This window comes from Acomys russatus, chromosome 15 (assembly GCF_903995435.1).
Source record: "Acomys russatus chromosome 15, mAcoRus1.1, whole genome shotgun sequence".
Taxonomy (NCBI): domain Eukaryota; kingdom Metazoa; phylum Chordata; class Mammalia; order Rodentia; family Muridae; genus Acomys; species Acomys russatus.
This window is the reverse complement of record NC_067151.1, coordinates 40,772,281-40,786,521: the sequence shown is the minus strand read 5'-3', so window position 1 is coordinate 40,786,521 and position 14,241 is coordinate 40,772,281. Positions and strand designations below refer to the sequence as shown.

The 14,241-nt window shown below is 43.0% G+C and overlaps 1 non-coding gene across 1 annotated transcript; it reads left to right on the top strand.

Moving 5' to 3' along the window:
• Positions 1 to 3,583: 3,583 nt before the first annotated feature.
• Positions 3,584 to 3,694, top strand: LOC127199734 (U6 spliceosomal RNA). Its single transcript, XR_007831998.1, has one exon. It is a non-coding gene; the product is annotated as a U6 spliceosomal RNA (small nuclear RNA).
• The last annotated feature ends 10,547 nt before the right edge of the window (positions 3,695 to 14,241 follow it).

Genomic DNA, 14,241 nt, shown 5'->3' with positions numbered 1-14,241 from the left:
TATCCCAACTAAGTGTCACTTCCCAGTAAATGTCATCATCTTATGAGCCTATCAATGAGCTACTATACTGATCAGGTCACAGTTCCCCAGGTCCAGTCACTTCCGCCAAAGCTCATCAGGCGGCCACCAAGCCTCCGACAGAGAAGTCTGTAGGAGAATCCCGGTTTTTATTTGCATACTGATCATCCAAATATCTCCTTTTATGAAAACCATCTGTTCTGTGTTTTATTGAATTGTTTTATTTTATTAAGCTGACTGCTACAAAGTATAGCTATTTTTAAAAATATACTATGAATATGAGTCTTTTGTCATGTGCATAATTTGCAAATATTTTCCCCCAGTTCTTGGTTTATCTGTTCACTTTCTTAATTTTTCTAGGCATAGACGTTTTTCATTTTGATGAAGCTTTAATGATTTGTTATTTTGTTGTTGTTCTTGTTCTAAGGACTCTTAACCTATCTCAAGTTTGCTAAGTATCTCCGAAGCTTTCTCACATAGTTTTTTTTATAATTATGATATTTATTGCAAATGTTTGTAGATTTTTTATATAAAGTTGAAGAAATTCCCTTCTACTTCTGATTTGTGGAGAAGCTTTTATCATAATTCAAGCATTTATCAAACACCTTTTCTATATTGAGATGATTATTTGGTAACATCCTTTATGTTGTAAATATGGTGAATTACATTGATCAGTGTTTGAATTTCAAATCAACCTTTGTTTCTGAGATAAATGTCATATAGCAACTTCTAAAAGTGCCGCTGGACAGAATTTAGTAATAACATAAGGTTCATAGTATATTAGGCAGTGATTTAAAAAAATTTTTTATTAATTTATTCTTGTTACATCTCAATGGTTATCCCATCCCTTGTATCCTCCCATTCTTCCCTCCCTCCCATTTTCCCCTTATTCCCCTCCCCTATGACTGTTCCTGAGGGGGATTTCCTCCCCCTGTATATGCTCATAGGGTATCAAGTCTCTTCTTGGTAACCTGCTGTCCTTCCTCTGAGTGCCACCAGGTCTCCCTCTCCAGGGCACATGGTCAAATATGAGGCACTAGAGTTCGTGTGAAAGTCATACCCCACTCTCCACTCAACTGTGGAGAATGTTCTGACCATTGGCTAGATCTGGGTAGGGGTTTAAAGTTTACCGCCTGTATTGTCCTTGGCTGGTGCCTTAGTTTGAGCAGGACCCCTGGGCCCAAATCTGCCTATCATAATGTTCTACTTGTAGGTTTCTAGGATCTCTGGATCCTTCTACTTTGCTGTTCTCCCATGATTCTCTCATCTAGAGTCCCAATAGGATCTCCTCCCCTGTGTCCCAGTTTCCTGGTAAGTGAAGGCTTTCATGGAACATGCCCCTTGGGCTAGTATGCAGATATAAGTGAGTATATACCATTTGAGTCTTTCTGCTTCTGGGTTAACTCACTCATTATGATCATTTCTAGCTCAATCCTTAGGCAGTGATTTTATTCTTGTAATAACATTATCCATTTTGATGTCAGAGCAGGTGTTCCCTCACAGAATGAATTGAGAAATATTTCTCTTCTAGTTTGTAAAGGACTATGTGTAGAATTGATTTTTTTTTTCTTAAATGTTTAATAAGATTCACAACTAAAACTATTTGGGCTTAAAGTAAAGTCCAGATAAGGACTTCAATTTTTTTTTTAATAAGTATTAATAATTTGTTTTGAGCCAGAGAACTGTCTTACTGAATAAAAGCTGTTGCCATGCAAGCCTGAAGACATAAGTTTGAGCCTCAGGACCCTGTAAAGTGGCAGAAGAGAACCTTCTCCAATGTTGTCCCCTGACTCCCACGATGCGTGTGGTACACACCCAACTTCCCCATCTCACATGTACAGAATAATAATAAAAAAATTTGAAGCTGATGATCCCTTGACATCATCTTCTACCATATCTGTGCTCACTCAAGATCACCAGATTTCTCCATACTCATCTATGATGACTCTTTGGCCCACGAGCCTTGTTTCAGGTTTATGTAAGACTTATGCCTTACCCTTACCTTGTCTGGGTCTTTCTTTACTCACCTTCTGTGGTGGTTTGAATGAAAATGGCCCCCATAGGCATGATTTGAAAGGATTAGGTCTTGTGGCCTTCTTAGAACAGGTGTGACCTTGTCAGAGAGAGTGTGACACTGGGGATAGGCTTTGAGACTTCAAATGCTCAATCCAAGCCCAGTGTCCTTTTTCTCTTCTTGCTCCCTGCCAATCCAGATGTAGAACTGCCAGCTATCTCTCCAAAACCATGTCTACCTGTGTGTCAGCCTGCTTCCTGCCATGATGATAATGGACTAAACCTCTGAATTGTAAGCCAGAACTAATTAAATGTTTTTCCTTAAAAAACAATTGAGGCTGAACCTCACTATATAACATGGCTGGCCTGAAACTCATAGAGAGCCAACAGTCTCTGCCTCCTGAGTGCTGTGATTAAAGACATGTGCTACTATGGAAATGAATAATTTTTAAAACTTGATTTCTTTCTCTGTGCAGGGTGGCTACTTTTGCTTTTTTTAGGACAAGGTCTTGCTGTCTGGACCAGGCTGGTCTTGAATTGAAAGCTTGCTTCAGAGCTCCTAAATCCTGTTCACACAATAACAGATTTGACCAATTTCAATAGGTATGAAGCAAATAAGATGATTTTTTTTTCTTCCTGAATCAAACTTGATTATTTATGTCTTTTAAGGAATTAATTTGTTTACTTTTATTTACCTCTGAGCCACACTACTATTTAAGATATATATATGTTTTTTTCCTCCTGTTTCTTGAAACAGGGTCTCATTATGTAGCCCTGGAACTCATTATATAGGCCAAGGTAATCTTGAATTCCCAGGGATTTGTTAGGTCCAAAATGGAACTCCAAATAGCCCTGACACTGTCCTAAACAGAAGGACTTTGCTTGGGTAAGCAGAGACCTCAAGGTGGGTTTCTGTTTACCAGGAACCTCACTTAAACCATCTAGTTCTCAAGCAAGCAAACAGCCTGTATTGCCTCACAAAGGCCTCACACACCCCCGCCCCCCCCCCCCCCCCGCCTGTCATTTAAAATATGTTTGCTTTCTTGCCCCTTTGCTCTTCTCTCTACCCACTCCCCACAGAAGACAGCCTTGGCAGTTTCTTTCTTTCTTTCTATCCGTGGAGCAGTCTAGCTCAGTGGTTTCGCTGTGCCTTCCCTTCACAGGCCCCTCTTGGCAGAAACTAGGCCTGCTGTAGAACTCGTCTCATGTAGTGTCCTCTCTGAGTTGGAGACAACACTGCTTGCTCGTTGCTGTCAACAACTGCTTATCCATTTTTCTTAGAATACTAATGTGTGCTCTAGATCCAGTTATGCCAACATGCTCAGAAACAGAAGGTGGGGGCACCCGTAGGAGTTAGAGGGAGGCGTAGTGGTGGAGGGATATGATCACAACACATTGTATAAGTGTGTGAAAAATTCAAAGACTAAGTAAGGTATCATTTTACAAGAATAAAGCAAATCAACTCCTGGAAGATGACAATACTGAAGAAGGTACAACAATCACAACTTATACCTTAAACAAAACAGAACATCTTTTAGAAAGAGCAAATCCTGTGCTTGCTTTGGCAAGAACGTATACTAAAATTGGAATGATACAGAGAAGACTTGCATGGCCCCTGTGCAGCAGGGATGACACACAAATTCCTGAAGTGTTCCATATTTTTGCAGCTTGATGGTGCTGGGGTGGGCTGGGGGAGGGGCTCTCCTTTTCTGAGGACAAGGGCGGGGCAGTGGGAAGAGAGTGGGAGGGAGGGACCGGGAGGAGAGGAGAGACTGGGGCTATGATCAGGATTAAGTTGATCCTGAATAAATTAAAAATAAGTTTTAAAAGAAACTGAAAAAACCACATCCTTCAAAAAACATTGGATGCTTGTAATCTCAGTGAAAACCAGTCAAACCTCCTTACTTTGGTTGTAGATGAAAGAGAAAATGACCAAGAACTGAAGATTGCGTCTCAGCCGTTCAGTACCATTTCACTGGGAACAAAACCTCTCGATGCTTTTGATCTACTTCCCTCAAGGTTCATTTTACCCATAAAGAAAGGGGATTTATTATAACAAGATACAAATAACATTAGCATGTAACATTAATCTCTTATACTATACCATCAATAAGACTTGCTATGAGACATCAGCCAAGGACTATACATGCAGTGAGCATCAAACCCCTACTCAGATCTAGCCAATGGACAGGACATTCTTCACAGCTGAGAGGAGAGTGGGGTCTGACTTTCCCACACACTCTGGTGTCCCATATTTGGCCATGTCCCCTGGATGTGGAGGCCTGGTGGCACTCAGAGGAAGGATAGCAGGCTACTAAGAAGAGACTTGATACCCTATGATCATATACAAGGGGAGGAGGTCCTCCTCAGTTATAGTCACATGAAAGGGAGGGAAGAATGGGAGGATAGAAGGGATGGGCTAGCAATTGAGATGTGATGTGAATAAATTAATAAAACATTAACAAACAAACAAACCTTGCCATGAGAACCAACCACCCTAAATCCTGAGGGGTTCGCATCATATAGCAATGCAGGTTTGTTTTCTGCTCACATTACATAGCCATTGCTTTCTGGCCTTCACGCTACATTATTTTTTCTCTCTGGGACTTAAAGTGATGGAACAATTACTGTCTGGAACATTGCTCGTCATTATGGTGTGCAAAAAGCGAGGGAGGGAGAGAGAGGGGAGCGGAACAAGGCAGACTATGTGCTGGCTCTTAAGTGGTCCTCCTCAAAGTGCTATAACTGGTCACCACCAGGACTTCTTTGGTTAAGTCTAGGCTTAGGCCCGCCATTAACAGCAGTGGGATTAAGAAGTCTCCCCTTAGAAGGGGCTTCAAATGTGACAGTTGACACTACAATTATAAGCAAATATTTTCTCCTTGGGTCTTCATAACAAGCCAGAAATGGGCACTATAACTGTTCCTTTTTACAGATGGACTAAGGCTGGGATAACACCTGCAAGAAGCCAAAGGCTACCAAATGGTAGGGGGTCTGACTTAGCTTATCAACCTGGCTCTTCTGTAGGGCCATGGGAAGAGAAAAGGAGAGTGGAGATGTCTGAAAATGACAGTAGCACAAGGAATAAAGAAGGGCGACATTAAAAATAATAACGAAGTGCATCCTTTGGAAGCAGGCCTTGTTCCCTCTGCTTCAGAGAATTAGGAATCCCAAGCATTCCCAGTTAATAGAACCCCTACCAAAAACAAGCCACTTAATTGGTATCTGACAGATCTAAAGGAACTCAGGCAGTCAGGAAGAGAAGATGGCATCCATGCGCCTTGGACCAAATCGCTCTTACAGAGTCTGATGGCCACTTTAAATACACCCAATGATTGGTGAGACATTTGTAGTTTCTCCCTACCTGGCCCACCATTTCTACAATGGGAGGCCTGTTTCAGGGATGAACGTGTGAGGGCCGGAAGGATGCCCCACGGGGATTTGATGAGCTTCTTGCCCAGGGGCCCTTCCTTTCTTGAGCACAACAGACAACATTGCCAGCAGGTTGTTTTGATCAAATATGCTTTTGTGCCCTTCAAGCTTGGGATAAAGTAATCCCCACCCTCTGGCTCACAGGATCCCACCTCCTCCCTACTCTCTCTCCCTGACAAAACCAAGGAGAGACCTTATCTGATTTTATGCTCAGAACCAAAACAAGTGTAGAGAGAAAGATTCCTGAGTCTGCAGCTAGAGATCACCTTCTCAAAAACATTACATAGGAAGGCATGACTTCCAAGTTCAGACTAGCCTGGCATGGTCTCCCGAATAAACACTGTTTGGATGGACAGTAGCCACCACAACAAAAGACCCAGATTACACTCCCTGGGGACTCCTTAAACTTCTTAGCCAACAACCCTTCTTCACAGAGTTACAGGAGATCTTTTATTGTCTCTGTAAAATCAAAAATAAAAATAAAACAATCCCTTCCCCTGACAACAACTAACTAAAACCTATCAACAAGTCAACCCTAGTGTAAACAAACCCACCTCAGTCCCCAATCACAATACTAAGTGGCTACTGACTTGTCCTCCTGGAAAAAACAGGGCCAAGAACGCTCCAATGCCCCTTAGTTTCAGGGCTCCAAATGTGCCCCCACTAAAGACCTCTACAACCAAATTACCCAGGTCTAAAAAAGATCCTGTTTTTCAAGAATAAAGTCCTCAAGAGTCTCTGCCATTTTCAACACAGATGCCAAACTAAGACCTGGCCCCACCCACAACTTTTCCAAATCTGGCTTCAGGCTACAAAAGTTAAGCTCAAGGGTGGCAGGTCTGTTAAAGAGCTATAGGCTTTTTCCTGGGCTGTGCCTACCCAAACTGAGTCATTCCCCTAGTCTGTCTACCCTAGCCATGGCCCAACACTGGAAAAACTCTAGAGCCTGGAGGTGTCTGGTTCTCTCTCTGGCTTCCCTCTCTCTATTCCCACCACTCAAACACCCAAAACAAACAAACAAACAAAGGTACAAACATAAAAATAAAATTGACAAGGGCCCACCCTCCACCTGGCCACAGGCTGGCTACAACTCTGTACACTCTCTAAAATGGCTTTAAAAAGGTGATTTGGGGTTGCTACTCCAGTGGCTCTTGACTTCACTCAAAACAACAGCTCTCCCAGGTCTAAGTATTACAGCCTCAAGACAACAGCACCCAATCCTGAAGCCCCAGGAGTTGTCTGCGCCCTCCCCCCCACTTTCCAACTTAACAACTAATAACTCCCCTCTCCTCTAAAATTCAGGACAGATCCTCAACAAAACAACTAACCACATTTTAAAACTAAGATTCCTCTCAAAAGTTCCCTTGGGCACTCCCATCTCTCAGAGTGACCCAATAGCTCAACTGACAAGGTTTCCAGTTGTTAAACAAAAGGTCCAGGGTTTGATTCCCTACTGATCAAATGTCTTTTTTTTTCCCCTTTAAGATTGTAAATAGTCAGGCGACCAGCCTAAACGTTTTCAGGTGCCCAGCGACCCCCTGGGTCCAGGGGCCCCCAAACAGCCTAAACAAACAAGGCTCTAACAAAATTGTTTACAGGTTAACACCTTGGATCTGAGGAGCTACACTAACTACTATCAAAACCAGTAATCTTCTTTCAAAACAAGCCTTACTGTTTATCTCAAATACGAAATTAACAATGTTTATTCCTCAGCTGGGGGGACGGTTCAAGGATTAACAATATTGTCTGTTCTCCCAGAAGTCCTGAGTTCAGTCCTTAACCTTTCCTTTTAAAAGACACCAAAGGAAGATTTTTTTTTTTGTCTTTCCTTTAACTAAACAAATGCTTTGATGCTTTACCAGGCCCTCTACCTTTCTCTTTTTTCCAGATCTACACACTACACTGCTAATCAGATGCTTTTTGAACCAGCCCTTACGCATTAACCCCCTTCTCTCAGAACCTCCTATAGAAGATGCCCAGCTGCCTAGGATCCTCTCCCCTTGTGATTACTCCGTAAGTATTTTCTACTCACTAGGTAAAGCCTAAAGATCCCACCCCAAGAAGCTAACCGCACCCCAGGAGACCAAAAGTCCTCCACTGGATCTGCTCAGAAAAACAACAGCCCCCAGCCAGAGCCAACGAACTGGGATCCTCAGAAAGCAGCTTAACCAGATGAAGACTTCCACAAAGAACAGCCTTGGTTTGCTGACACACGTTAAAACTTACATAGTATCAGAACTTGCTCTGTCTATGTAGATGTATCTTAAAATCATTGTTAATACTCCTAACATCTCTGTACAAACTTAGATTTAAAATGTAAGCCCTCTAAAGAATTGACTCTGTAACCCCTCAAGTTCCTGCCTTACTCCCCCCTTTCATGGCTTCTATACCCCTGTAATGATTGTTGTTTTTACATCAACAAATCTAGACTAGGTGTACAAGTGCTTAAGGATCTCCCATTGGGACTTCCAGACATGGTATGCTTCCTACTCCCCCAACCCCTGGTATTCAAACCCCTTTGTAAACTGGCTGCTGCCTTCCTTGGCCCTGTACTAGGCATAAAACCCTGTTTCTCCTTACACCCTACCTTATCCGATTTTTAAAACAACAGATAAAAAGTATTGGTTCAATACCAAACAATTTTCCTTTGTTCTTAAAAAAAAAAAAGAAAAAAAAAAAAAAGAGGGTCAACTGTGGGCCTTTGTCTGCAGGCGGGAGGACGTTCCCTCCTGGTAAGCTTCGTGCCCCGACCTAGGTGAGAGGACCCCCTGCTGACCCAACAGCCCGCCAGACCCAAATGTGTTAAAAGATAGTTTCTTGCAGACCCTAACCCACACAAAAGGTGCCAAAAGCTGGCTCTTAAAAAAAACAAAAACAAAACCGAAAACATATCAAAGAAAGGTACCCTAGAGACAAGCCCCGGGAAGTGTCCTGGGAGTGTCTCCTGTTTTTCAAGTAAGCTTAGTTTAAAAACCCAGAGCCTGGAAGGTTGCAGGCAACCTCCATCCCCTCCCCATAGCCTTCTGCGAATTAAAATCTAGTTGTTTGACTCTTTTTGTCTTTATTTTAATAGAGTGTAGTCCGGCCTTTCGCAAGCCAGAGGCCCCCCTTTCCCTCTGGAAGGGACACAGATTTTTCTTGTCTCAACCTGGCTGAGCCCAGCCGTCCTGTGTCCCTGCCCCCCCCCCCCATCCCGAAGGTCTTTTCCATCACGGGTTCTCAGGACGGAGTTAGCCTCCAGCAGGCTGTACAAAACTCTGGGACCAGATTCTCAGCTCAGCCTCCCGGAGAAAGGAACCCACATTTACCTTTTAAAACAAAACCAGTATCCAACACTTTCTAAAGCAATTCTACGAAAGTGGATGCAGCTCATTAATATGACCATAGCCTGATAGGAAAAGTGACAAGACAGTCGGTCTTCACTCTGTACCCTGGCTGGCCTGAAACTTGCTACACTCTGCAGAGCAGGCTGACCTAGACCACGCAGAGATCAGTTGGCTTTGCCTCCCAAGGGCTGAGATTAAAAGCCGCCACGCTAGCTAGACTAGTTAATTTGTTTTTTTTAATTTATTGTTTTGGTTTTAGCGGCACTGTTCTACTCTTAAAATGTCGGTGTTTATCCTTACAAGGAAAAAGGGCCATGTAGTAACCATGTAGTAAGCATATGTAGTAGCAGGTAATTAGATCAAGGTCGTTGGCCCTTCAGCCTGTTTGCCCGAGAATGGCCCCTGAGCTTGTCTCGGCAGTCTGGGGCTGTGCTGCGAGTACTGAACCAACATCTGCTGAAACAGATAGGAGGCTTTCCGTGCCTCACCCGCCTCACCTCGTCCCTCTTTTACTAGGTAAAATGAGAATGTCTTTTCTGTGGATCCTGGCTGTGTCCTCTTACATCTTGGTCAATACCCCACAAGGAGGAAGAACCTAAATTGGTCATCCACTTGCTGTATATTATGTGTTATAGAAAGGATTGCATAATAAATGCCGTACAGTAAGAGATTCATTCAAAATACAATGTTGCTGTTAAAGTTTTATGAAGACTGAACTAGGCAGATGGCCCAGTCAGGAAAGCGCTGCTTTGAAAACCTATGCTCCTGAGTTCAGCTACCAGCTCACACTCACGTGTTGCCTGGGCCTGTCATCTCAGCGCTAAGAAGGCAGGGCCGTGCTAGGCCCTGAGAATTGCAGTCTAGCTAAATAATAGTACATTCCAGGGGTACTGTGAGAGGCTCTGTCGGAAATTAAAAAAAAAATTTTTTTTTTTTGAAAAGTGCTTAATAGTTCCAGCACTGTGAAACAAACTCCGAGAATGATTTCAGCATCAAAATCCACTCGTTGCAGCTACCCACAGCGCCAAGGAAGGATGCGCAGCCAAACAGAAAGCTTGAACCGTTGAAGTGACGGGGTTGTAAGCAAGCCGTCTCCTCGCTTGTTTAGGCTTATTGTGTGCTACGGATGGAGTATTTTTTTTGTAATAAAAGTTCTGCTTTTAAACTAAAGAAAAACAGGGCACAGTGAGTGAGGCTTTTCTATTCTGTGCCTCATTGGAGGCTCCAGGATTTCTTTCCCAGATCTTTAAAATGCGACAGCCCCAAACCACGTTCAGTTTTGGAGTGTTGTGACGAAGATATTATTAGAGCCACACTCTGAGCGTCAGTGACTCCTTCCTGTGGAAGGGTTCATGTGTAGGGAAGTAAACAGCTCATACAGTAACCCAGTAAACCGGAAATCCGTCATGGAGGCGTGCACATTGATCCTGGTGTCTTAAGCTTCAAATTACAGAACACTTGCAGGGTGTTTGAAAAGCCAGAAGACATAAGATAAACTCACATTAGAACATTATGACGGGCGGATCTGGGCCCAGGGTTCCTGCTCAAACTATGATACCAGCCAAGGACAATACATGCCGTAAACTCCAAACCCTACCCAGATCTAGCCAATGGACAGGACATTCTCCACAGTTGAGTGAGAGTGGGGACTGACTTTCACACGAACTCACATGCCCCATTTTTTACCACATCCCCTGGATGGGGAGACCTGGTGGCACTCAGAGGAAGGACGGCAGGCTACCAAGAAGAGACTTGATACCCTATGAGCCTATACAGGGAGAGGAGGTCCCCCTCAGTCACGGTTATAGGGGAGGGGAGTAGGGGGAAAATGAGAGAGAGTGAGGAATGGGAGGATACAAGGGATGGGCTAACAATTGAGATGTAATATGAATAAATTAATAAAATATATTTTAAAAAGAAAGTAAAACTATTATATTTATACTTAACAAACCTCCATATTATTTTTTAGATGTGGACTAGCTACATTTTATTTATTTTAAAAAATTATTTATTTTACTTGCATTGGTGTTTTGCTTGCATGTATGTCTGTGAGAGGGTATCGGATCCTCTGGAACTAGAGTTACAGACAGTTGTGACCTGCCACGTGGGTGCTGGAAATTAAACTCAGGCCTGCTGGAAAGAGCAGACAGTGCCCTTAACCATTGAGCCATCTCTCCACCTCCCAAATAGCTACATTTTAAATGACTGTCTATAGAATGCTGGTGCACACCTTTAATCCTAGCATTTAGGAGGCAAGGGCAGGTTGATCTCTCTGAGTTCAAGGCCGGCCTGGATCTACATAAGTCAATTCATCAATTAATCAGTCAAATAAAAATAAATGGTGGATTTAGAAGCTAATCTCAAAAAGATAAAGCATGATCTGACTTATGTTGCCAGGCTTTTGGTTCTCTTGTATTTTAATTGTACTTTTTTTTTTTTTTTTCAGATTATCAGACCAATCCCATTGTATTTAGAGACTGTTTGCTAAAATGGGTCCAGAAGGTTAAAGAAAAAAAAAAAATTCAGCGCATTATTTGGAAATATGATCGAAATACTGTTTAAAACACCCGTGTGCTGTATGTCCTTCCAGTATGAACACCCTGAGTACTTTCTGTGTCTCATCGGTGGCAACAGTAGAAAAGAAGGGTTCACCCTCCCAAAACTGGGGCCTGGGAGAACGGAGTAAAGTGGTTGCGCTGAGCTGGAAGAAAGTTAGGTTGAGGCTGGAGAGATGGCTTAGTGGTTAAGAGCACTGACTGCTCTTTTCGAGGACCCAGGTTCAATTCCCAGCACTTACATGGGAGCTCACACTGTCTGTAAGTCAAGTTTCAGTGGATCCACCTCCCTCACACAGACATTCATGTACACCGAACACCAAATGCACATAACAATAAATAAATAAAAGTTAATTTAAAAAAAGAAAGAAAGAAAGTTAGGTCTTCACATCAGGACGCTAATGATTTAAGAACTCGCTGACAGATGAGAATGTGCTGGGGACCAGAGGAAGTGATGATGTGCTCTCCAGTGCCTCCTGGAACAGCTTTCTTACCTTTTCCATAGTGGGGTGGAGACCAACTTTCCAGGTAGATACTGGTTTCCTTGGAGATGCTGTCCTATCCTCAGAGGTAGAGTTAGAAACTGCAAACCTGTGTGTGCTGGGGGGTGGGGGGGTGCGGGGATGAGGAAGCAGAGGAAAACATCAGAGAGGGTAATGAAGCTGTTGATGTGGGAGCCCAGAGCAGAGAAGATTCTGGTGTCTGAACAGAAACCAAATTAGTGTGTGCATGTTTGTGTTTCCCCTTTTAGATCCTTCCATTCAGGAGCCATGTCCCTGGAGACTGGGGAAATGGTAGGAGTACCCCCCCCCCCCCCCCGCCTGGAGTTCTGGCAGCTCACTTTGCTGAGCTTCTGGAGAAAGAGAATGATACTAGTTAAAGGAAGTGCCTGTGGCCGGTACCCAGGCAGAGGCCAGAGCCAGGAGAAGAAATGGAAAGATAAGAGGGACGCCTGGCCTAAATAAGCTGGAGAAGTTTCCAGATGTGCTTCCCTCCCCATACTCTTTGCCCCAGAGAACTAGCATTGCTACCTGGAAAGATACCTGGGCTTCTGTGGCCCCTCCAGCTCTAGATCAGCTGGAGAGATATTTCTAACACAGTGCTGTCGCCTTCTTTGTAGCCAAACCTCAAAGCCTCCAGCCTTAAAGGGAGTGTTTCCTGGGACACAGATAGAAGTCCAGGCAGTGGCTGGAGAGCTGACATGTTTTCCTTACAAGCACTTCAGAAACCCTCTGCCAGGCCCCAAACTCTACCTTTCCCCTTCTAACCATTTTGAAGAGGAGGAGATGGGGTGGGGGTTGAGCACATCATTTCCGACTGTCTCCCATGCAACTCGTTTTCATTGCAAATGTGAAACAGTCCATCTGCACTCTTGCTTCTGTGATCCTATTTATACCACTGCTTTGGAAGAAAGTGCGTTCTATGTGGTTTAAAAACAAAAATCATGGTAAATAAACACTGGCAATACAAATCGCTAAGGGCTATTGCCTTGCAGCCTTGAGAAATGTCACCTGTGTGTGAAACATTTGTTGTGCATCCTGTGCTGAGAGTGGGAACACTGTATGGGCGTTTTTCGTAAGCTGGGTCACCACATCTGGTGCTATGAGTTGACATGGCAAATTGATTGAGCAGGAAATGCCATTGACTCACAAAGCGAGAAAGTTACTATAACATCTCCAGTTCTCTGCGTGGGATAACATAGCGGAAGTCTAAGTTTGGAGCTAATAGATCTTTAGCAGTCTTTGTAATCCTTGCTTGCTACTATTATTATTAAGTCACCATTTTGGAAGGCAGCTTGCTCACCACTATACCACCAACGCTGCACCGTTAAGTCACCATTTTAATAGGCCACAGGCCTACATTATCTGACGGGTTTCTGGTTAGAGTTTAATTTCTTTGCTTTGCTTTTGTTGCATTTATTTTTAATTTGATTTATGTTCATGGTTATTGGCATGCTTTTCCTTTTGTGTTATAATAGTGTATTAGAAAATAAGCTGCAGTAAAAACTAAAAGGTCTGTTTTTAAAGAGAAATAGTTATTTTACCAGTTATTCAGGGTTTCCTTTGGTGGGTGCTTAGTTTTGTTAATAAAATAATTTAAAAACATGTTGGGGACAATAGGCCATATGGTCAATGTTCAGCCATATTGTCCAAGTCTGCACCTTTAAGTCTCTGTCTTTCCCAAAGCTTGCCTTTCACCAAAAACTAGCTGACCCTGTTGTAAGTCAACAGTTAAAATGAAAAACAAATAAAAATGAAGCAACCCTGTTGTAAGTCAGCAATTAAACTAAAGCTAAATGAAAACAAAGCAAAATGCCCTGTGTGGCAGAACATAATAACCCTGCCTAAAATTCCCTATGTTTTAAAAAAAGCATATAGCTGGGTTGCTATAGCAATATGCTTCCCTGCCTTCTAACTTATAAAAGCTGTTGCCTAACTAATAAAGTTTAGAAATTTAATCAGTCAAACTTGCTCTCTTTCTTTATGTCTTGCATTTTCAACAGGTAACCTTACTCCCAAGTTTTAGTCAAACCCCGCAGGCGGGGGCAAAAATAGACTGAAAAAGGACCATTTTATTAGCTCTTGAGAGAAAAACAACAGGGCAGGCAAGCCATGCATCTCTGCAGACATCAGGAGGAGAAAGATAGACACAAAGAAGAGAGAAAGACATGGCTAGTAAGTTAGGGTCCAAGAAGAGAAGCAGCTTCATTTTGCTGGCTAGTCTTACATCAGTTTGACATAAGCTCGAGTTATCTGAAAAGAGGGGACCTTAATTGAGGAAATGCTTCTAGGAGATCCAGCTGTGGGACATTTGTTCAACTAATGATCATTGGGGTGCTATCCCTGGGCTGGTCATCCTGGGTTCTATAATCAGCAGGGAGACCAAGCCATGGGGAG